This window comes from Dasypus novemcinctus, chromosome 15 (assembly GCF_030445035.2).
Source record: "Dasypus novemcinctus isolate mDasNov1 chromosome 15, mDasNov1.1.hap2, whole genome shotgun sequence".
NCBI classification, from domain to species: domain Eukaryota; kingdom Metazoa; phylum Chordata; class Mammalia; order Cingulata; family Dasypodidae; genus Dasypus; species Dasypus novemcinctus.
In genome coordinates this window covers 87,694,487-87,718,643 of record NC_080687.1, presented here as the reverse complement: position 1 = coordinate 87,718,643, position 24,157 = coordinate 87,694,487, and the positions used below count along the sequence as shown (strand labels likewise).

The 24,157-nt window shown below is 43.8% G+C and overlaps 1 protein-coding gene and 1 pseudogene across 4 annotated transcripts in view; one reads left to right on the top strand and one right to left on the bottom strand.

Annotated features, from left to right (window-relative positions):
- Window positions 1-24,157, top strand: part of ELF1 (E74 like ETS transcription factor 1) — a 183,517-nt gene that overhangs the window by 21,694 nt on the left and 137,666 nt on the right. The window lies entirely within an intron of this gene.
- Window positions 7,338-7,897, bottom strand: LOC101430956 (ferritin heavy chain pseudogene; annotated as a pseudogene).

The window sequence follows — 24,157 nt, the reverse complement described above, 5'->3', positions numbered from 1 at the left end:
TGCTTGGGCCAGCTCCACACGGGTCAAGGAGGCCCAGGGCTTGAACCGCGGACCTCCCATGTGGTAGACGGACACCCTAACCACTGGGCCAAAGTCCGTTTCCCTCCATTTATTTTTGTTCTTAGGAGATACTGGGGCTTGAATCCAGGACCTCGTGCATGAGAAGCAGGCGCTCAGCCACTTGAGTTATATCCACTCCCAATATTTGTTCTTTGTGTCTGACTTATTTCATTCCACATAATGTCCTCAAGTTTTATCCATGTTGTCGATATGTATCCCAATTTCATTTCTTCTCACAGCAGCATAGTATTCCATTATATGTATATATTGCATTTTGTTTATCCCTTCATCGGTTGATGGACACTTGGGTTGTTTCTGTTTCTATCTTTTTGCATTTGTGAATAATGCTACAATGAACATGTGTGCAAATGTCTGTTCATGTCCCAGTTTTCAGTTCTGGATATATTCCTAATAAAGGGGTTGCCAGATCATATGACAGTTCTATATTTAGCTAACTGGGGAGCAGTCAAACTGTTTTCCATAAAGGTTATGGTGCTTTTAAATTTTTACATAGTCACATTTAAACCTTCTCCACTTTTTTCTGCCTGTTATGTCATATATAGAAAAGCATTCCTTTCCAATATTATACAAATATTTATCTGCAGTTTCTTCTCATTCTTTTCTTTTTTCACATTTCAATCTCTAGTTGAAATAATATGATGTAGGGATTCTTTTATTTTTTTGATGGCTAGCAACCAAAATTACTAGCTAATACTATTTGAAGAACAGTTTGCCTGTCTGATTTTTTTCATATAAAATAAAATTTAATATCTTTAATGCCATTTTTATCATCACTTAAGTTCATATATTGTATCAGATTTCTTTTTTGATAGTATCAGATCTCTTTTATATCCTATTTACTTTTTCTTTTAACTACTTGAGATGTTTTTATTTTCTGATAAGCCACATCTCTCTTCACTGTTCTTTTCTTATGTATTCTTTCTTTCATAGGAAATTTAGCAGAGTCTTGAAGAATGGGAAGAGTGGATACTGGAGAAATAGCAGCAAAAGGAAATACAGAGAGGTTTGAAAATCTGGAGACTTCTTTCTCTAGCTATTCAGACAGTTCAGCCTAAATTCAAAAGTTCAAGATATTTTTGCAGTTTTAAAAGTTTGGGATGTTATAGAAAGGGTATAGGAGTCTAGAATGAGAATGGGTTTAAGTTCTGGCTTTTAATTTACTAACCACGTGGCCATGAGCAAGTCATAACTTTTGGGCAGCTATATCACATGCTGTTATTTCTCATGATTCTGTGGGTTGCCTGTGTGATCCTTTAGATCTGTGCTGGCTCAGCAGGGACTATCTGGTCTAGGGTGGCTTTATGCACGTGGCTGGTGCCTCACTCTCTAACTGGCTTTCACATTCCTGTAGGCCATTCTTTATTCCATAGGTTGCAGAGAGGGTCTTAGCAACTCCAGAAAGCAATTCTCTACATGCCTTCACTTTTCAAGCATCTGCTTGTGTCACATTTATTATTTATTCATTGGTGAAAGCAAGTTATTTGGCCAGTCCTATTCTCAAGTGGTAGAGAAGTAGGCTTGTTTCTTGATGGTGGGAGAGACAAATTGCAAAGGGGATTGTATACAGAATAGTATGAACAAATTGGTAACCATTACTGCAGCAGTTTACCATAGGAAGTAAAGGAGCTAGGCACATGGATATCTAACAGAAAAGCTTTGCAGGCAGTGATAACAGGTAGTGCAAAGACCTTGTGGGGGAAGAGTGCTTGATGTGTTCATGGTACCGCAAGGAGAGGTTAGTGTGGCTAGATGGAGGGAGTAAGCGGGAGAGGAGAAACGGTTAAGATTTTGCAGTGCCTGTAAGCAGTTATAAGACTTGTTTTGTGTGAATTGAGGAAACATAGGAGGGTTTTTGAAGCATGGAAGTGATATGATACCTTTTAAAAAGGATTACTTTGGTTGCTCTTTAGAGACTAGATTACAGGGAGTCAGAGAAACTGGAAGGCAGCTTAGACTACCACAATAATGCAGGTGAGAGGTTCAGAGCAGGATAGTAGCAATAGAGGTGAGGGGTAATAGGAAGTTCCTTGATATGTTAGGATTTCCTGATAGAATGGCTAGAAGTATATGACAGAAAGAGGAGTAAAGAGTCAAGGTTTTTGGTCAGAGCAGCTATATACTATTGAATTGCCAACAAAATGGTTTGAGAAAGTTGAGTAATTTTGGGAAAGATGATCAGGAATTCAGACTTGGACATGTTAAGTTTAAGAAGACTATCAGACATTTAAATGGATATCTGAAATTGGATAAAAAAATATAAAGCTCAGGAGAGACTTGGAGATATTAATTTGAGAAAATTAGATATTTGGCACATTATATATGCCCAAGAAAGAGTTCCAAAAATTGTTTTATATGAAATATTTTGTTCTTCCCTCCCCACTGCCCCCATGGCTCCCTCATGTGTTTGCTTGTTGTTTGTGCTTGTTATTTGCTCATCTGCTTATTGTTTTTTGCTCGTCTGCTTTTTTTTCCCCCCTTTAGGAGGCACCAGGAACTGAACCTGGGACCTCCCATGTGGGAGGTGGGTGCTGATTGCTTGAGCCACATCTGCTCTCCTAAATATTTTAAATTTTAAAGTTTTATTTGTATCAGTGATTTGGTTTCAGGTATGGAAGAATAGCAGCAGAACAGTTGAGATATAGGTAAATTGTATTCTCTGTGGTGATAGTAAAAGATGTTCAAAGGAATTATTAATTGCTCATCTATATGGTATTATATTTTGTAACATGAATAAAGATTGTAGGCTAAATATTTTATTTGAATATTCATTTTTACTGAATCTTTTACCAGCTTGCTTCTGATTAGGAAAGTTTGCTAACAACAGGCTATGTAAGTAGAGGCCTGAAAGGGACAGAAGCCCAAACCTTGTAGGAAAGAGTCATTATTGGACTGTCAGTCCTACTCTTTTGAGAGTTTTTCTTCTTTTTCTTCTTTGTGCTCTCTATTTAATTTTGAAGTATTAACCTAGTGGGGGTGCCTATGTGTAAATACAGAGTCAAATCCAGAAGCTGTTCTCTTTGAACACGTACAGAACTTTATTGCTTAGAGGCTTGATCCTTGATCCCCAAACAGGATACTACACCCAGCCTAACCAACCTATTCATAGAATTTGAACTAGTTAGCAAAATGAGAAAATGTCCTTGGCTTTTTGTGTAATTTAGATCTATATCGAAATGACCTGAGAATGGTTTGGATTTTGTGAAAGAAAAAGCAAATAGGTTTATCATTTAGTTGTTGAACTTTTGAAAATTTCCATTCAGTAATATATATTAAAACTATTGTGTTTCAGGACTGCTGTCAGGCTGAAATAAATGATCAGTGAGGCCATGTAAATAAATGATAAAAATCTGTTCTTCATCAACTATTCTAGGAGAATAGACAAGAATAGTTAAAAAGGCAGTCTGTTTACCTTTGGATCCCCAAAACTTAGAATGATTTACAGAGCATAAATGTATGAGGGAATAAACAATGTGGTTCACTCAACTATTAGATCAAAATACAAAATATTGTGGGAGCTCAAAGGAGGAAATACCCAATTCTTTCTGTTAATGACAGAGAGAAGAAAGGGGTTCGCAGGAGATTCACTGGGTGTTGGGAAAGGCAGCAAAGATGGAATGGAAAAGCACAACATGCTCTGAAATAAGAAGTTCAGCAAAGGTGGGTTGTAGGTGTTTGAAGGGGAAGTGGAAGGACCAGAGATGAGGCTATAGTCTATAATATGGTAGACTGACGTCAAAATGCAGAAGATCCTTTTTTTTTTTTTTCTTTTCGTATTATCAAACAGCTGTTCAAATCATTCTATTGTCAGATGATCCCCAGATATGGTAGAATATCATATCACTTTGGATTTTTTTTTTTTATTAGAGTAGTAGTAGGTGTAGAGAACAATCTTGCATAAAATACAGGATTACTTATACGACTCCATCACCAACACCTTGCATGGTGTAGAACATTTGTTACAATTGAGGATAGCACATTTCTATAATTGTTCTGTTAACTAAAGTCTGTGGTTTAGCTTACGGTTCACTGTGTAATGTAGTTCCAGAGAATTTTTTTTCAATTAAAACAATTGTTTATTTTATATGAAAAGAAATTATAGAATATTAATCACAGGAGTAATTTGCTAGTTGCACAAGTTATTTTCATATATAATAATGTTATTTTACATTTATCTGGTCTACTCCAGATATTTTTTGATTACTATTTGCATAGAATACCATTTTACAACCTTTTACTTTTAACTTGATTGTGTCTTATGTCTGAGATGGGTATCTTGTAGACAACATATAGACAGTTCATATTTTTTATTCCTTCTATCAGTCTGTGTCTTTTGATTGAGGAGTTCAATCCATTAATATTCAGTGTTATTACTGTAAAGGCATTACTTGTTTCATCCATTTTGTCCTTTAGCTCTTTGTTGTAATATCTTTCTATTGTCTGTTTTCTTATCCCTCAGTTTACTCTTCCTAATAATCTTCATTTCTAAATTCTTCTCCAAATCTTTCACGCTTGTATTTTCCTTTCAGTCTAAAGCACCCCCTTTATTATATCTTGCAAATGTGGTCTTTTGGTAACATATTCTATCAGTTTTTGTTTGAGAAGACTTTGAACTCACCCTTATTTTGGAAGGACAGCTTTGTCAGATGCAGAATTCTTGGCTGGCAGTTTTTTCCTTTCAGTACCTTAAATACATCATACCACGTTCTTCTTGCTTCCATAGTTTCTGATGAGAGGTCTGCATTTAATCTTATGAAGTTTCCCTAGTGTCTGATGCTTTGCTTTTCTCTTGCTGTTCTTAGAATTCTCTCTTTATATCTGATATTCCTTTTTCTGAATAGTAGGTGTCTTTGGGTAGGTATATTTGGATTTATTCTATTTGGTGCACATTGTCCTACATAAGGGTTGGGAAGTTTTTTGTCATTATTTCCTTAAATATTCTTTCTGCCCCTTTTCCAGTTTCTTCTCCTTCTGGGACATCATTAATGTGAATGTTTTTGCGTTTTGCATTGTCATTCAATTCCCTGAGACTTTCTTCCATTTTTCCCATTCTCTTCTCTTTCTGTTCTCCTGTCTTTTCCAGTTCAGGTGTTCTGTCTTCAAGCAGTTCAGATTTGCTCTTACGTGCTTCTAATGTATGTTAATTTCATTCATCGTGTCTTTCATGCCCATAAACTCTGTTACTTTGTAGGCTTTCAGATTGTTCTTTATGCTCTCCCAATGTCTTTTTTTTTAAAGACATTTTATTTATTCCTCTCTTCCCCCACAGTTGCCTGTGCTTGCCGTCTGCTCACTGTCTGTTCATTGAGTGCTCTCTGTGTCTCCTCATCTTCTTTTTAGAAGTAAGTCACAGGAAACCAAACACAGGACCTCCCCCTCCCATTTGGGAGGGAGGCAATCACTTGAGCCACTTCTGCTCCCTGCTTGTGTCTCTCATTGTGTATCCTCATTGTGTTACCTTTTTGCATCTTCTCAGGGCATCATCTTGTTGCATCAGCTCCCTGCGCCAGCCTGTCATGTCAGCTTCCTGTATTGTTTGTCTTCTTTAGGAGGCACTGGGAACTGAACTTGGAACATCCCATGTGGTAGGAGGGTGCCCAGCAGTTTGAGTCATATCTCCTTCCTTTTTCCAATGTCCTCTTTTTTTATCTGCTTCCTTTTTCCAGTGTCCTTTTTTTTTTTTTTAATGTCTTCAAAATCAGTGCCCTCTTAATAGCTTGTATTTCTTTAGTCATATTTTCTTTCAATTCTTTGAAGTGATTTTGGAAAATTCTGTGATTATCACTGATTGACTGTATTAAATCTTCTCTTCAAGATATTTGGGATGTTCTTTTGGCTGGGTCATCTTTCCTAGTATGGCTCATAATATTTTGCTAATGTCTAGGCATCTGAATATGTTGGTGATTTTACTCTGATGGCTAATTTCTCTCTCTTGCCTATTGTTTTTTTTTTTTTTCCTATACATCTTCTTTGATATTTGGTTCCACTTATTCTCAGTCTTTAAATTGCCAGCTTAAGTTGTCAAAATCAGGCCAGGGACTTGCTAGTGGGGTGCAGATTTTCTCCCAGGTGGTGGATAGAGAATGTGTGAACACTTTTTGTCCATGCAATTTCCAGACCAGCCAGCAGATGGTGCTCGTCACCGCACCTTTACAAGGAGGTGTTTCAGTCTCTGTTTTCCTGTGTTCCTGTGTTGAATCTCCAGATTGGAGATTGAGGGTAGGCTCTGATGGTGGAATTCATTGAAGAAAAGCACCCTGGTCTCCCCTCTCTTTTCCCTTGAAACAGCTGACAGGGAGGAAGATGTCTGTTCCTCTCTCACTTGGCTGCAGTGACCCAGGTGTTTTACTCCAGGTTAATATCTTCGGGGTGGGAGAAGGGAGCCCTTCCTGGCCTCCGTGGGAGCTTGATAATGCACGTTTGTCACTTCAACTTCTTCGCCTCTCTGTCCCTCACCCTCCTGGGAGTGATATAGCCCTGTCCTAGTCTGTTGGCCCCCAAAGCAGGTCCCTTGGACAGCTTTTGACTTTTTCTCTGTTGATTTTTGTGAGATCATTCTGTTCTGCCAGTTAGTCTGTTGTCATCTTCTCACAATCCTCTTGACTATTCTTCCAGGGATTAAAAAAAATTTTTTTAATTATTTTACCATATGTACAATTTTACATTTCCCCTTTAATCATATTCAGATGTATATTTCAGTGCTGTTAATTGCATTCACAGTATAAGGCTAATATAATCACCATCTGTTCCCAAAACATTTCCATCATTTCAGATAGGAACCCTGAAAATTTTAAGCCTTAACGTCGCATTTCCTATTCCTACCCATCCCCTGATGACCTTTATCTAGATTCTGGCTCTGAGTTTGCCTCTTCTAATTGTTTCAAAACAGTGATATCGTACAGTATTTGTCTTTTTGTGTCTGACTTAGTTCACTCAACAACATGTCTTCAAGGTTCATCTGTGTTGTTTCATGTATCAGGATTTCATTCTTTTTTATGATTGAATAATATTCCACTGTATGTATGTACCGCATTTTATTTATCCTTTTATCGGTTGGTAGACACTTGAGTTGTTCCCATCTTTTGGCAATTGTGAATAATTTCACTATGTTCTTTTTTTGGGGGGGGGGGCTACCAAATAACTTTATTTGAAGGAATGGTACCAATAAAAGAACTTGGTAGACGTTGATACAACTTATAGAAAAGGTTAACCCAACACACATGCACTACCCTGTGGCTCTGGGGAAGCTGAGATAAGGTTTAGCTTTCATCACTGCTTCCCAGAGTATTTTTGTCAAAGAGAGATTCTGCCAATCCAGAATCCAGGGCCTCCATCTTGCGCAAGTTTATTACAGAGTCACCCGGTTCTTTGATGGACTTCACCTGCTCATTCAGGTAATGGGTCTCAATGAAGTCACACAAATGGTGGTCAGTTTTGTAAGTGACCAGTTTGTGCAGTTCCAGTAGTGACTGATTCACCCATTTTTCCAAGCGTAATACACACTCCATTGTATTCAATCCACTCTCCCAGTCATGTCGTTCTGGTTTCTTGATATCCTGAAGGAGGATTCAGCCACCTTGTTGGTTCTGCAGCTTCATTAGTTTCTCAGCATGTTCCCTCTCCTCATGAGATTGGTGAAGAAAATATTTGGCAAAGTTCTTCACAGCCACATCATCACAGTCAAAGTAGTAAGACATCAATAGGTAGACGTAAGAGGCGTTGAGCTCCAGGTTGATCTGGCGGTTGATGGCGGCCTCCGAGTCCTGGTTGTAGTTCTGGGGCACCTGCGACGGGGATGTGGTTGTCATGGTGGGTGGTTGAGAAGCTGCGACGGTGGCTGCGCAGCCCTGGAAGGATGGTGGCAGGCAGCTGGGGGTGGCTGGCTGACACGGGCGAGCGCTGGATTTCGTTTAAGCACTGTTGAAGCAGGAAACCATGGTGACTCTCTGTGAAGAGGTCTGGCCAATAATGTCACTATGAACATTGGTATGCAGATATCTGTTTGAGTCCCCTGCATTCAGTTCATTTAGGTATATACCTACTAGTGGGATTGTCTGGTCATATGGTAGTTCTATACTTAGCTTTTTGAGGAACTGCCAAACTGTCTACCATAGCAGCTGTACCATTATACATTGGTACCAGCAGTGAATGAGTGTTCCTTTCTCTGCATCCTCTCCAAACATTTATTTTCCTAGTAGCCATTGCAATGGGTGCGAAACGGTATTGCATTGTGGTCTTGATTTGCATTTTTCTGATGACTAATGGTGTTGAGCATCCTTTCATGTGCTTTGTGGCTATTTGTGTATCTTTGGGGAGATGTCTGTTCAAGTGATTGGAATATTCTCTCATTTAGTTTTCTTTCATTTATTGTAGCAATGTTTTATAGTTTTCTGTACAAGTCTTTTACATCCTTGGTTTGATTTATTCCTAGACATTTGATTTTTTTAGTTGTTATTGTGAATGGAATTTTACCCTTGATTTCTTTTTCTCATTGTTCATTGTTTGTGTCTATAACACAGCTGAATTTGGGGTGTTGATCTTGTACCCACCAATTTGCCAAATACATTTATTAATTTTAGGAGCTTTCTTGTGGATTTTTCAGGATTTTCTTTATATAGGATCATACCATCTGCAAATAGGGAAAGTTTTACTACTTTTCCATTTTGGATGTTTTATTTATTTTTTTGCCTAATTGCTCTGGCAAGAACTTCAGTACAATGTTGAATAACAGTGGTGTCAGTGGGTATCCTTATCCTGTTCCTGATCTTAGAGGGAAAGCTTTCAGTTTTACACGATTAAGTAGAATGTTAACTGTGGGCTTTTCATATATACCCTTTGTATCATGTTGAGGAAATTTATTCCTAGTGTTCTAAGTGTTTTATTTTGCTGTATTTGTTAAATGCCTTTTCTGCAAAAATAAGATGGTCCTGTGGTTTTTTCCTTTATTCTGTTACTGTAATATATTAATTGATTATGTTGAAACATCCTTGCATACCAGGGATAAATCCCACTTCATGGTGTATAGCTCATTTTATGTGCTGTTGGATTTGGTTTGCTAGTATTCTGTTGATATTCTGTGTGTATAATTCATAAGAGATATTGGTTGTGTGGTGGGTTTAAAATTTTTTTTTTCTTTGTGGTTTCTTTATCTGGCTTTGGTCTCAGGGTAATATTGGCTTTGTAGGGAGAGTTAAGGAATGTTCCCTTCAATTTTTTTGGAAGCATTTGAGCACAATTAGAGTATGTCTCCTTGGAATGTTAAGTAGAATTCCCCTTAAAGCCATGTGGTTCTGTTTTTTCTTTCTTTGGGAAGATTTTTGATGACTGACCATTTACTAGTAATTGGTTTATTGATATCTTCTGTTGTTTTCTTCTTGAGTCACTGGGTAAATAGTTGTATGTATTTTTAAGAATTTGTCCATTTCATCTAGGTTATCTAATGTATTGGCATACAGTTTTTCTTAGTACCCTTGTATAGTCCTTTTTATTTCATCCAGATTGGTACTAATGTCCCCATTTTCAGTTCTGATTTTCATTATTTGGGTCCTCTATTTTTCTTTGTCAGTCTAGCTAAAGTCTTGTCAATTCTATTGCTCTTTTCAAAGAACCAACTTTTCATTTTGTTGATTTTTTTTCCCCCCGATTTTGTCTCTGCTCTAATATTTGGTATTTCCTTCCTACTGCTCAGTTTGGGTTTAGTGCTCTTTTTCTAGTTTATTCAGGTTAGAGGTTACTGCTCTGATTTGGAGTTGTCTTTTTTTACTGATTTATTTTTAAAATTTATTGAAATATATCACTCGTACATAAACATACATAAACAATAAGTGTATAATAGTTGTGAACTTAAAAAACAAACATATATAACATCTCACCCTACCACCAATAACTTGCATTGTTTTTAAACATTTTAACGAATGATTAAAGAGCATTGTCAGAATATTACTACTAAACAAAGTATTTTTCCCTCAGCCAACCCTGTTGTTATCCTTATATCATTTATATATGAACATACATAAACAATTAAGTGTATAGTAAAAGTCGTGAACTTACAAAGCAAATATGCATAACATCATACAGGGGTCCCATACATCAGCCCTCCACCAATACCTTGCATTGTCATGAGATGTTTGTTACAAATTATGAAAGAATATTGTCAAAATCTTACTACTAATCATAGTCCTTTTTTACATTGGTGTGTTTTCCCCCCAACCCACCCTATTATTATTTTTAAAATATATACATGTATATTTTTATGACAGAAGTTGTAAACTTATAAAACAGTCACGCACATGTGCAGAATTGCCAAACAACACCCCTCCATCAGCACACCGCAATGTGGTGTGTCATTTGCTATTGATAAAATAAAATCTGATTGTTACCATGTCCATAGTGTACATTTGGCTCACATTTTCCATACTGCCTCAGTATCAACACAGTACATCTTTTGCATAGATGCAAGAATATTATATTACTACTACTAACCACAGTCCATAAGTCACTCCTGCTGTATTTTTCCCATGCTTCTCCACATTCCCAATACCCTGCAGTAGTGATATACATTTGTTCTAGCTAACAGAGGACACTCTTGCATCTGTACCATCAACCACAATTCTCATCCACCTCTTGGTTTACTGTGCTATCCAGTTCCTAGATAATATTCTCTAGTATTCTGTCAATTGGCATTTACATAACCCAGACTACTATTTTCAGTCACATCCCCATTTATAAACTAGCTGTTACTCACTGTGTTACCATCCACTCTATACATTTCCATACTTTTACAGTATTTAAAACTTTTAAATACATTAAACACCAGTAGTACACTCAGTACTTCTGTTATCTTCTTTAAGAATCCACCACTTACACCAGGTCTTGAAGATATTTTCAATAATTTCTACCAGAAGTTTTATGGTTTTTGCTTTTATTTTTATTTTTTTGATCCATTTTGAGCTAATTTTTGGATAATGTGTGAGATAGGGGTCCTCTTTTCTTCTTTCAGCTATGGATGTCTATTTCTTTCAGCACCATCTGTTAAATGGATTGTTTTGCCCGAGCTGTGTGAGTTTGACGGGCTAGTCAAAAATCACTTGACCATAACTGTGAGGGTCTGTTTCTGAATGATAAATTTGGTTCCATTGGTCTATTGTGTCTGTCTTTAGGCCAGTACCATGATGTTTTTTACCACTATAGGTAGTAGCATGATTTAAAGTCCGGAGATGAGGGTTCACTTTTCCTTTATATGTTATTTCCGGCTATTCAGGACTCCTTACCCTTCAAAATAAATATAACGATCATGTTTTCAATTTTTTCTTTAATGCTGGTGGAATTTTTATTGGGATTGCATTAAATCTGTATATCAATTTGAGTAAAATTGACACCATAATGATATTTAGTTGTCCAATCCATGAGCATGGAATGCTCTTCCAGTTATTTAGGGCTTTTTTGATTTGTTTTAACATCGAGTTGCAGTTTTCTGAATACAAGTGCTTTATATCATTGGTTAAGTTTATTCCTGACTATTTTGAGTTTTATCTGTCTTATTTTATTTTCACCACTCTTTTGACACTTTCAGTTACTTTTATGGATATATTCTTAATTTCTAGACTCTCCTCCAGGCCCCTCTCTCCTGTCTTTTCTTTTCAGGCTCTAGCACACCCTTTAATATTTCCTGAAAATCTGGTCTCTTGCTTAGAAATTCTCTCAGTTTCTGTTGATCTGTGAATATTCTAATTTTGCCCTCATTTTTGAAAGACAGTCTTGTTGGATATTAGATTCTTGGCTGGAAGTTTTTCTCTTGTAGTATCTTATAAATATATCAGACAACTGTTTTCTTGCCTCCATGGTTTCTAGTGAGAAATCAGCACTTAATCTTATTGGATATCCCTTATATGTTATGCATTGCTTTTCTCTTGCTGTTCTCAGAATTCTCTCTTTGTCTTTGGCCTTTGACATTCTGATGAGTATGTGTCTCGGAGTTGGTCTATTTGGATTTTTTTGGATGGGAGGACATTGTGCTTCTTGGACATGGATATATCTATGTCCTTCTATAGGGTTGGGAAATTTTCTGCCATTATTTCTTCAAATATTCCTCTGCCCCTTTTCCCTTCTCTTCTCCTTCTAGGACACCCATGACACATATGTTTACACATCTCTGGCTGTTGTTTAGTTCCCTGAGACCTTGTTCAATTTTTTCCATTCTTTTCTTCATCTGTTCTTTTGTATGTTCACTTTCACAGGCCATTTTTTCAAGCTCACCAATCCTTTCTTCTGCCTCCTCAAATCTGCTATTATATGATTCCAGTTTTTTAAAATTTCATTTTTTGCACCTTTCATTCCCATAAGATCTGCTCTTTTTCTATGCATGCTTTCAAATTCTTCTCTGTGCTCATCCAATATCTTCTTTTTTTTTTTTTTTTTTTTTAAAGATTTATTTATTTACTTAATTTCCCCCCCTCCCCTGGTTGTCTGTTCTTGGTGTCTATTTGCTGCGTCTTGTTTCTTTGTCCGCTTCTGTTGTCGTCAGCGGCATGGGAAGTGTGGGCGGCGCCATTCCTGGGCAGGCTGCACTCTCTTTTCACGCTGGGCGGCTTTCCTCACGGGCGCACTCCTTGCGCGTGGGGCTTCCCCACGCGGGGGACACCCTTGCGTGGCACGGCACTCCTTGCGCGCATCAACCAGCGCTGCGCACGGCCAGCTCCACACGGGTCAAGGAGGCCCGGGGTTTGAACCGCGGACCTCCCATATGGTAGACGGACGCCCTAATCACTGGGCCAAAGTCCGTTTCCCTCCAATATCTTCTTAATAGCCTTAATTTCTTTGGTCATCTCATTGAATTCATTAAGGAGATTTGTTTGAACATCTATAGTTCTCTCAACTCCTTTGTGTCATCTGGAGGTTTATCTTGTTCCTTTAACTGAGCCATAGCTTCCTGTTTCTTGGTGTGGATTGTAATTTTTTGTTGGTGTCTTTGCATCTGGCTTACTAGAGTATTTTTTCTGGGTGCAGTTTTTCTCTTTAGTTTAGGGCTTCTTATCCTTTCTTCTTTGCTGGTTGTACAGTAGGAGCCAAGCATGTAGTTGGTGCAGTAAGGTGTGGAGGCTTTAGCTGCCCTCATTGAACTAGGGACCAATGAAGCTTCTTCCACTTTCTCCTTTGGCAGGGCTATGGCCAGAGTCACAGCTATGTGGAATAATCCAAGGACTGTAGTTGCCCAGAGAGACTGATGAAGCTTCATGCCCCTTTTTCCCCTGCCTGGGGCAATGATGGAGCTGCAGGTGTGGGTAGCAATCTATGCAGTGTGGGTCCAAGATGACCGCAATTGCTCTGGTATGCTGCAACCACTCAGCAATAGGTCTGCACGAAGCGAAGGGTGATGCAGAGCTGAAGAAAGAAAAGGATAGAAACAAAGGATACAAGAGAGGAAACAAAGATGGGACCAGGGGACTTCACAGCTTTTGAAACTGAGAGGTCAACCCTAGTTTCCACATGGTATTTATTTGGAAACTAACAAGCAGCTGTTTGCTATCAGAAAAACATCATCTACAATAACAGGAAGCAACTGCAACATTTACAATAACAGGAAGAAACTGCAACATTTACAATAACAAGAAGCAACTTGCAACATCTATAATAACAGGAAGCAGCAAGTAATCCAATTTCCCACAACATAGCCCCCTTTTTGTTTATATAAAGCAACAAAGGCAGATTTGGTGGTTTCTTACTGCCTCATACTCTGAAGGTTTCCTTGCATGCTTATCGTTTCAGTTACAGTGTCAAATCAGAGAACAGCATTTTATACATAGTCCATAACTATAGCAGATTACTTCCAACTAGCAGATGATTTTTTTTGGTCTTTCTTTCTTTTTAAAATATTACATTCAAAATATTACATTAAAAAAATATGAGGTCCACATATACCCCCCACCCCCGTCACCCCACTCCTCCCCCCATAGCAACAATCTCCTCCATCATCATGAGATACTTAATTGCATTTGGTGAATACATCTCTGAGCCCCGCTGCACCTCATGGTCAATGGTCCACACCATAGCCCACACTCTCCCACATTCCATCCAGTGGGCTATGGGAGGACATACAATGTCTGTTAACTGTCCCTGCAGCATTACCCAGGACAACTCCAAGTTCTGAAAACGCCTCCACATCTCATCTCTTCCTCCCATTCCCCACACCCAGCAGCCACCATGGCTACCTTTCTCCACACCTGTGCCACATTTTCTTCGATTACTAATCACAGTAGTTCATGAATAGAATATCAGTAAGTCCACTCTAATCCATATTCTTTTCCTCCATCCTGTGGACCTTGAAATGGTTGTGTCCACACCACATCTATATCAAGAGGGAGCTTAGATTCCACATGGATGTTGGATGCAATCCTTCTGCTTTCAGTTGTAGGCACTCTTGGCCATGGTGTGGTGGTTAACTTTCTTCAACTCCATGTTAGCTGAGTGGGGTAAGTCCAATAAACCAGAATGTAGGAGCTGAAGTCTGTTAAGGCTCAGAGCTTGGCTATCATATGGTCAGTCCAGAGATTCAGATCCCCCGGGTATATATTAAACCCCAGCACCAGCTACAGTTCTGGTAAAAGTAACAGGAGCGGCGTGTGAAAAAGTGCTGTCCGTTGCGAGGGCTTGGCCTCGCTTATGCCCAAGAGTCAGGGGGGGCTTGCTCCTGCCTAACCACCGGCGGGAGGCACTCCTGAAAGGAGCACCAGTTCTTCCAGGCGTGGGGGACGCGCGGTTAAGAAGGAACCACGGAGACCGCCTGAGCGCAGGAACAGGTCTGCTTTATTGCGGAAGTACACTTGGTTATATAGGGTCGGGTAGAGGGAGGGGTTGGAGCTAGGGCGGGTTAGCTCGGGGGCGGTAGTGGATAGGTGGAAGTGGGCGGATGGCTATGAGGTAAGCGGTAGCTAAGGAAGGAGGCAGATTGCGTGTTGACAATGTGGGCGGGACTGGCGGGGAAGACAGCAATGGCTGGAAGGGGAAGATAACAACAGCGGGGAGGAGGGGTGGAGGGAGGCAGTAACAATTGCTCTCTTTTTGTTTTTAAGAAGGAAATAAAAAGGGGAAAGGGGAATAGGCTGGGGAAGGCGAGGGGTAAGGGGGCAAAACCGGCTGGCTATGGGCGAATGACATAGCACCTGGCCAGGATGCATGCATTAGCCCTCAGGGTCGGTGCGTGCCGGCGCTAGATGCCCACCGAGCCTTGCCAGCGAAGCGGCCTTGCGATGCCCTAGAACCTCCATTAGAAGGGAAGGAAATGACAGGGAGCGGCTAGAGTAGGTCTCGCGGGCGGAGGGGGCGAAGAGGACGGTGGGGAGGGGGCTCATCGGTGGCGAGGCGTTGGTAATGGACCTGCACGAAGGAGCTGAACACAGCGTTGGACACAACTTTGGCTTGATCTTTGGCAATACTGAGCACCCTCTTGATGCCCCAGGGGCCCACAGTGAGAATTAAAATGACGACAATGAGCGGGCCTAGGAATGGAAGGAGGTAAGGGAGGAGGGCATGGAAAAGGTTGGAAGAATAGTTCGCGTTTTCTCGCTCTTTGCGGCGTTTTTCTAGTCCTTCCTGGACTTTTCTCAGATTGTCCTCGACTAGGCCGGTGGAATTGGCGTATACGCAGCATTCTTCTCCAAGAGCGGCACAAAGACCTCCTTCTTTGAGAAGGAGGAGGTCGAGGCTGCGGCGGTTTTGCAGAACTACTTCGGAGAGAGAATTAAGAGACTCTTTTAGATATTTTACAGCTTCGCGAAGATAGGTGATGTCTTCATCAGCGGCCTGTCTGAGAGATGAGAGGGCAGAAGACTGCGTGGCGAGGGCAGCGATGCCGGTGCCTGCCCCCGCGAGACCCAGAAGGGAAGCAACAGTTACGACTGCAGTGATTGGTTCTCTTTTTAGTAGGTGGAGAGAGGTTTGTTTGCGTAGCAAACGGCAGAAAAAGTCAGTGTCAGAGTGGTAGAGGACTCGAGGGGCGAGAAGGATAAGCACACAAGTTTCATTACTAGCATTGAGGGTGGCGACGTTGAGGCAAGGGGTTAGTCCAGTGGAGGTACAAAGCCATTGAGAGGTGTTATGAGGAATTAAGAATTTGGCAGTTGTGCTGGGAGAGGAGTAACCAGAGCAAACACTAAGGGAGGGGTGAGGGCCTCGACGAGAATGAACACAGTGTCCTGTGGAGGAAACAGACTGAAAGGTTAGGGGGACAGAGGAGGCGTTCCAATTGCATTCGGCGGGATTCTGTTCAGAGGATTCGCTGAAGGAGAGATTGGTGGCGACAGGTTCATAGAGAGGAAGGGAGGGGGAGAGGCAGAGCCAACAGTTCCGAGTGAGGTTGGGGTAAGATGTGTTTAAAGAGGTGTATGAGGCATTGATTAGTTTGATGAGAGGACTGGAGTACTGAGCAGGGGGTAAGTGAGGCTTAAGAGCATGGGAGCTGAGGGAGGCAGTGGCAAGGGGGGTACCAGGTGGGGAAGGAGAAGGAGGTTGTGCCTTAGGGGGGTTGAGAACTCGATTTGGGCCGACAGCAGGGGGGGGTGAAGCAGACGGCTGTTTCTTTACAATAGTGAAGATAGAGCCATAATCATAACTTTCCATGTATAGACGGAACCCCCATGTGCGACCTTGAAACCAGATGTTTGAGTTGGGGTCTTTGACTGTGAGCGTGATGTTATTCTGTAAAGCATTGCCCTTTTTCAGAGTGAGATAGGGGTCTTTGTTTGGGGCTCCTGACCAGCCATGGGCTATTGTTTCACAGCCCCAGGAAGGGCAGAAAAAATGTGTCGGGTCATGGCAGCCTCTTGCAGAGGCAGGGCAGATATAGTAGCCATAGACTCCATAATTCCAGGGGCCGTTAAGGCCTGTAAGTGAGCTGTACCAACATCGATGAGTTTTGTGTGAAACATCCACACTGGAACTAACAACAGGAAGGTTGGTGAGATTACATATGTGCACTGAGAAAGAGGGAGCACTCGCAGTTACATTGAAGGCAAGGACTTTGTCAAATCGAGAGAGAGTCCAGTTGAAAGGTCGGTGATTCTGATTGGCAGCGGCTGAGAGGGCGAAGAAGGCCAGGGCACAGGAAATGGTCACGAAGCTGTAGAGAGGCATCACTTGACGAGGCAGCATCCATTGTCGATATTATCTCTCACTGAAGGCATAGAGTACCGATCGTTTACTGGGACTAGAGGGTCGGTGGCAGGCCGGATGCAGCGCCCAGGGATCCAGAGAGGTTGCGGCTCAGAATCTGGGAAGACACAAGCAAAACCTCTACCCTGTGGTAGGAGGGGAGCGGGATCTTGCCAACGATTGGTGGCAGGGTCTTTCCAATGGACCAGGGGGACCTGCGAAGGCTGCCACATAGGCCCCCAGTGCTTGTGGGTGGGAGAGAGTCCCTGACTGTCAAAAGTTAGAAGATTGTGGTGAATGAGGCAGGCAGTCACAACGTCCGTTGGGGCCTTGTGGGGGGAGGAGGCTCTCTCCTTCTGAATGAGCAGTTTGAGCTGTTGATGAGTACGTTCGACGATCCCTTGTCCCTGTGGATTATATGGAATGCCGAAGTGATGTGTGATGTGATACATTTGCACGAAGCTGGCGAAGGCAGCACTACGATATGCTGGTCTGTTATCTGTTTTGAGATCCCATGGGACCCCCATGAACAAAATAGCTTGGTGGAGCGCCTTGATGCAATGTTTGGCGCTCTCCCCCGCAAGGGGAACTGCATAGCACAGATGCGAAAAGGTGTCAATTGCTACATGAAGATATTTGAGGCGGCCGAAGGCGTTGACATGAGTGACGTCTAATTGCCACCTCGAGTTTGGGCGGAGGCTGCGAGGGTTGACGCCCTGAGGTTGTAAAGGTCCAAGTGGCAGCAAAGGCGCACAAGTCCGGCACGCACGCACGAGGTGCTTGCAGGTTTCAATAGGTATATCTGGAAAGAGTTTTTGGATGGACCGTGCAGAGAAGTGAAACTGGGAATGTAAAAGCTTGGCTTGATTGACAAAGTCTCCAAGCCGCGGTTCATCAGTGGAGTCTTCATGAAGAGTGATTGGGTTTATCTGATGGGCGGACACGGAAGCGTCAGCAAGGTTATTTCCCTGAGTCAGAGGCCCTGGTAGGCCAGAATGGCTTCTAATGTGAGTTATGAACCAGGGCTGTTGCCGCTCTTCAAGCAGCCGCTGCACAAAGGCGAGTGCCCGATCGATATTTGATTCACTTGGCAAGAAAGTGGCAAGTGGAAGGCTACGACACACTTGAAGAGTGTATAGGCTGTCAGTAAAGATGTTGAGAGGCTGGTCTGGGTGGAGATTGAGGACTGCAGCGACAGCTAGAAGTTCGCCTACTTGAACAGAAAAGTCATTTGCGAACAGCAGTTGCCGTGGCTCAGGATTCTTAGGAGTGTATATGATGGCTGCAAATGCCGTTTTTGAGGCGTCTGTGAAGGCAGTGATGGCTGAAGGGATTGGGTTTCGTGCAGGCAACGGACGGAACGGGTTGGAGAATGCCAATTGAGATATTCCTTGCAGCAGTCGGTGATGAGGACAGTGGTTGTCAAAGGAGCCACGAAAGAGCTCTATTAGGCTCTGCATTTGAGCATTGTTCATGATGAGAGAAGTGACTTCTTTGGCATCTAAAGGCCAAACAATGGTGTGCGGCGGGACGCCATATGTTTGCATTGAGAGAAGTACTAAGTCAGTAGCCAACGCAATCCATGCCCTTATAAAAGGGCAAATTTTTGGAAGCTTGCTTTTGGATGTATGCAGGAAAAGGAGAGGGCCATCTTGCCATAAGAGGCCTGTGGGAGTGATTGGCGTTGGCAGGATTAAGGCTAAGACTGGGAGGTTAGGGGAGAATCGCTCTAGGCGGCATCGCTGCAAAGCGGCACTGACTTGTTGAACGGCTTCTCGGGCAGCAGGGGTGATGGTGATGTTCCGAGTAACTGCAGTTGGTGGGCTATCTTTGGTCTGCAAGAGCTCGAAAAGGGGCTGCATTTGCGCTGTTGTGATGGGGAGCGCTGATCGGAGCCAATTGATTTGCCCGCAAAGCCGTTGGAGCTGAGTGTCATTTTGTGAGAGACGTGAATTTTTGGGCTTGCAGGTTGAATGGACTGGTGAAAGTGAAAGCCCAAAAATTGAAAAGGAGGTTGGAGATTTATTTTGTCAGACTGCACAGTAAGCCCAAGGTTGGAGAGGTTTGTTATTGTTGCCGAGAGCAGATCATTGAGGAGCGCATGGGAGCTCGCTGCCAAAAGGAGGTCGTCCATGTAGTGGAGGATGTATGTGTGCTCCGGGTTGAACTTGGAGCGCAGTGGCTCTACGGCATGGTTGACGTACAATTGGCATATAGTGGGGCTGTTGCGCATGCCTTGAGGTAATACTTTCCATTGAAATCGCTGTGCTGCCCCTTGGTTGTTGATGCGTGGAACTGTGAACGCAAACCTTGGACAGTCTCGGGGATGGAGAGGGATAGAGAAAAAGCAGTCTTTGATGTCGATGGTTGCTGCATGAAAATGTTGGGGGACTGCGGTGGGATGCGGGCATCCTGGCTGAGGTGATCCCATTGGCTTAATATGCTTGTTGATCTCACGGAGGTCGTGGAGAAGGCGGAACTTGCCAATGTTTTTCTTGTTAATGACGAAAATTGGCGAATTATAGGGACTAGTGGACGGCTCAATATGCCCTGCTTGTAGCTGCTCTTCGACGAGGGCAGAGAGAGCTTGTAGCTTGTGAGCTGGCAAGGGCCACTGCTCGACCCAGATGAGCTCCTCTGTGTCCCATTCCAGAGGGATAGGGTCAGGTTTTGCGATGGGAGCAGTGGCCCCTATAAGGGGGGGGCAGCGTAGCTGAGAAGGCTTCTGTGGTGATTCGGGCTTTTAGCTGGCTGAGGACATCTCTTCCCCATAAGATGGTCTGGACTGAAGAGAGGACGAGTGGGCGAATCTGGCCTTCGTGGCCTTCTCTGTCGCTCCAATGCAGAGGCTGGGATGTTTTCCAGGAGGTAGCGGCTCCTGTGGCGCCGATGACTTGAGGGCCAGTCTCGAGAGGCCAATGATTGAACGCAGCGACTTCGAAGGGAACACAGGAGATTTCAGCGCCAGAATCTAGGAGACCATCAAGCCATTGCCCATCGATTTTAAGTTCTAAAGAGGGCCTCTGGTGGCGTGAGATAGGCATTGTCCACATTATGGTTTGGGAATTTTTCTGAGGGCCTCTTGAGGGTGGGGCTGAGGCCTGCCCCGCTGGGAGTTTAAAGGCTGCTGGAAACTTTGGGCGGCACGGCAGTCGCAGGCCCAGTGATATCCTTTCCCACAGCACGGGCACGGCGTAGAAGGGCCTCTTGGTCGTCGCGGTGGCAGGGCAGAGCGGGACGCTGGGCCTGGCTGAGGGCACTCGCGGACAAAATGGCCGGGCTGGCCGCATCGAAAGCAGACGGAAGTGGAAGTAAATGAAACGGCCATGGCAGAAGCAAAGGCAGCGGTGAGCGTTTTGACTTGCGGGTCAATGTCGCGGCAGGCGAGAACCCATTCGTGGAGAGCCTTGTCACGTATGGGGAGGACTACAGCCCGGAAGGGCGCAAGGCATCCATCTATGATGAGCTCTTTGGCCAGTGTGAACTGAGCGTCTTCGTTAGAGATCTTTCATTGGCAGGCTTCCAGAACGCGGGCAACGAAGGCTGGGAAGGTTTCATTGGAGTCCTGTAGCAATTGCGCAAGCTTGGTGGGCTGCTTGGTGGAAACCAGAGAGAACGACCGCTGGACGAGGAACTTTACCCGGTGCCAAAATCCTGGGTCAATTTGTAGATAGGGACGAGGGTCTGCGTAGTTGTTGATCCCCGTGTATGCATCACGTGGATCTAGGACGCCAGCTTGGGCATTTTCTACTATTTGCCGGTCAACAGCCGCTTGGTAGTGAGCGCGCCATTCAAGAAATTGACCTGGGGTTAAGATGGCACGGGCCAGGGAAATCCAGTCGTATGGGAGAACGAGTTGGGTCCCCAGCTCCTCAAGGAGCTGCTGCACATAAGGGCTGCTGATTCCATCCTCTTTCACAGCTTTGCGGAGGGTTTTAACCTCTTCCGCTGTAAAGGGCAGCCAAGTTTGAGGCCGCTGCAGCGTGGGCTGCAGATTCAGCGGGTACAGTTGAGGGGTTTGAGGAAGCGTGGCACTAGGGGCAGCGGTTTGCGCTGGCGGGGCGCTACCACCGTATGGAGGCGGCTGAGGATAAGCGGAATGCAGCTGAAAAAATGGCGGCCTAGCGGCATCTATCCGGCAACAAAATGGTGGCGGGGCCTTTCCGGGTGTTGGACAAGATGGCGGAGCAGCTACATCCGGTGATGTATAAGATGGCGCGGGAGGCACTTCCGTTTCCGGTTGTGAACAAAATGGAGCAGGGGGCGCTTCCGGTTTAGCGGAAGATGGTGGCCCTCCAGCTTCCGGGGCGGAGCTGGATGTTGACCGGACAGGAAGAGGCGGGTAAAGGTGGGAAGAAGCGCCTTTGTTCCCGCCGGCGGGCTCCAGGCTTGATGAAGAAGCCGGAAGTGCACCATTTTGGGCATAGGTGGAGGAAGAAGGCGGAAGTTCGCCATCTTGGAGGCCCGAGTCGCCATTTTGGGGAGTGGCAGGAACAGTCTCTGTGTGCCGCGGGGAGCTGGGACGGGGGGGCTCACACTCGAGGGCGGCCGCGAGTTGGTCAGACAGAGAGTCAGTGTCGGCGGACTCATCGGGATCACAGTTTAGAGGCCGCTTGGGAGAAGCCTCACAAATAGCCTCAGATGGGGCGCCAAGGAGACAGGCGCGAATGGCAACGAGAACAGGTAAGAGGCCCGTTGGGAAGGAGCGTTTCTCATGCTCCATTGCGGAGGTGACTCGATCTATGAGTCAAGAGTATGTATCTGGGCTCCAGAGTTGGCAGGTGGCGAGCCACGGATTAAAAGGGAGCAAAAGGTCCCAGTATTTTTGGAGCTGCCGCAGGGAAACGCGGACTCCGTTGGTGGTGAGCAGGGTGGCGAGGGCCCTGACTTGTGGCGCCTGACGCGATGATAGAGAGGCGCCCATGTTAAAATAGAGGCGGGACGACGGCGAGGGGTCCCTACCTGGAGAAGAGGATGAGCCGTCCGATTCACAGCAGCAGCAGCAGCAGAGAGGGGCCGGGGGAGGAGCAGCCCCACGGTTGGGCGCCAAATGCTGTCTGTTGCGAGGGCTTGGCCTCGCTTATGCCCAAGAGTCAGGGGGGGCTTGCTCCTGCCTAACCACCGGCGGGAGGCACTCCTGAAAGGAGCACCAGTTCTTCCAGGCGTGGGGGACGCGCGGTTAAGAAGGAACCACGGAGACCGCCTGAGCGCAGGAACAGGTCTGCTTTATTGCGGAAGTACACTTGGTTATATAGGGTCGGGTAGAGGGAGGGGTTGGAGCTAGGGCGGGTTAGCTCGGGGGCGGTAGTGGATAGGTGGAAGTGGGCGGATGGCTATGAGGTAAGCGGTAGCTAAGGAAGGAGGCAGATTGCGTGTTGGCAATGTGGGTGGGACTGGCGGGGAAGACAGCAACGGCTGGAAGGGGAAGATAACAACAGCGGGGAGGAGGGGTGGAGGGAGGCAGTAACAAAAAAGGATCACATCTGAGTCCAGCTCCATCACACAGAAACACAAACTCCAAAGAAGGGTCAGCTGTCATGGCACTGAACTCCATCTGCCATGACCATAGGACCTGTGGGTCTCTGTAGCCCTCAGAAGAACCAATACCCAGGGTTGTATCTACTTTATCTCTCTCTGGTACTCTGCTGAGGTGTGCATAAGGGCAACCCCTCTGATAACCTCCCGGCTCTTTTTGGAGACTCATAGCCATATAAACTCATTTGTCCTTTCCATTTCCCCCTTTGATTCTGGTCAAAAAGCATTTTTAACACCTGGTATTATATGTAGACTGAGATATTCTTCTGGTCCGAGTTGACCCTTTTTTTTATTCAAGGTCATTTTCTAGTTACATCATCAGCTGGTACTTGGTAGTAATCCCTCGGCGCCAGGGAGGCTCATCCCTGGGAGTCATGTCCCACGCTGGGGGGAAGGCAACGCATTTATATGCTGAGTTTGGCTTCGAGACTGGCCACATTTGAGCAACATGGAGACCCTCAGGAGGTAACTCTTAGGCACAAGGCTCTAGGCCTTGTTCTTATTTCAGGTGCACAGGCTCACAAGCATAGTCATTAGTATCAAGGGCTCATTGGTGGACCTTCACTCTTTTTTGGTCTTTGCCGTTGCACTTGGGCAGATGATTTATTTCTCATGGGCTTAAGATTTCCTACCAGCAAGGCTATATAGGCCAGTACTTGATTAAAAAATGACCTTATTTTTCCCAGTTTGTGTAGTGCTCTTAGCATTTTTCCTGGACCTGAGGCCACATCCAATTCACAGGCTAAGTCAGTATCCACCCCCTCCCTCTTTTATTATTTTTTAAAGCAGCTTGCTAGGGGTCCTCCTACTTCCATGAAGGACCTTTCCCAATTAACACATTTCAGTGAGGGATAAAAGATTTTTAGTATTCCGACGATATTACAGATTGAATTATTCATGAGAAAACACTGTACTTTATCAATTACAGCAGAGAATATAGTTTTGTCTTACTCAACCAAACAACATTTAATAATGTGATAGAGTAGCAGGGACCTTATAGCTTGTCCCAATTGTTTGCCTATTTCAGGCCCTTAAGATACCATTGTCTCTGATGTTTCTTAGTAGTGTCCCTGCCACAGGTTTCTTCTATGCAGCCAGATTCATTGCCATCAGGCCAGGGCAGAAAGCCTTGAGGAAGAACTGCAAAAGTCTGTTGCTGATCTTTTCACACAGTTTTTGCATGTTTTGTGTTCATTCAGGAGTATTTTACTTTTATGAAACACATTATCTCACTGAATGCTACCAGAATACTTAAACAACTTTCTATATACATTTTATTAATCAAGACTTAAAACTATAACGATCACATTAACATTTTAAACTTAGGTAGTAGTATAAATGCTTATTATTAGTAGTCGTAGTATTTTTTAATAGAGCTCTTTTATTAAATTTTATTTAT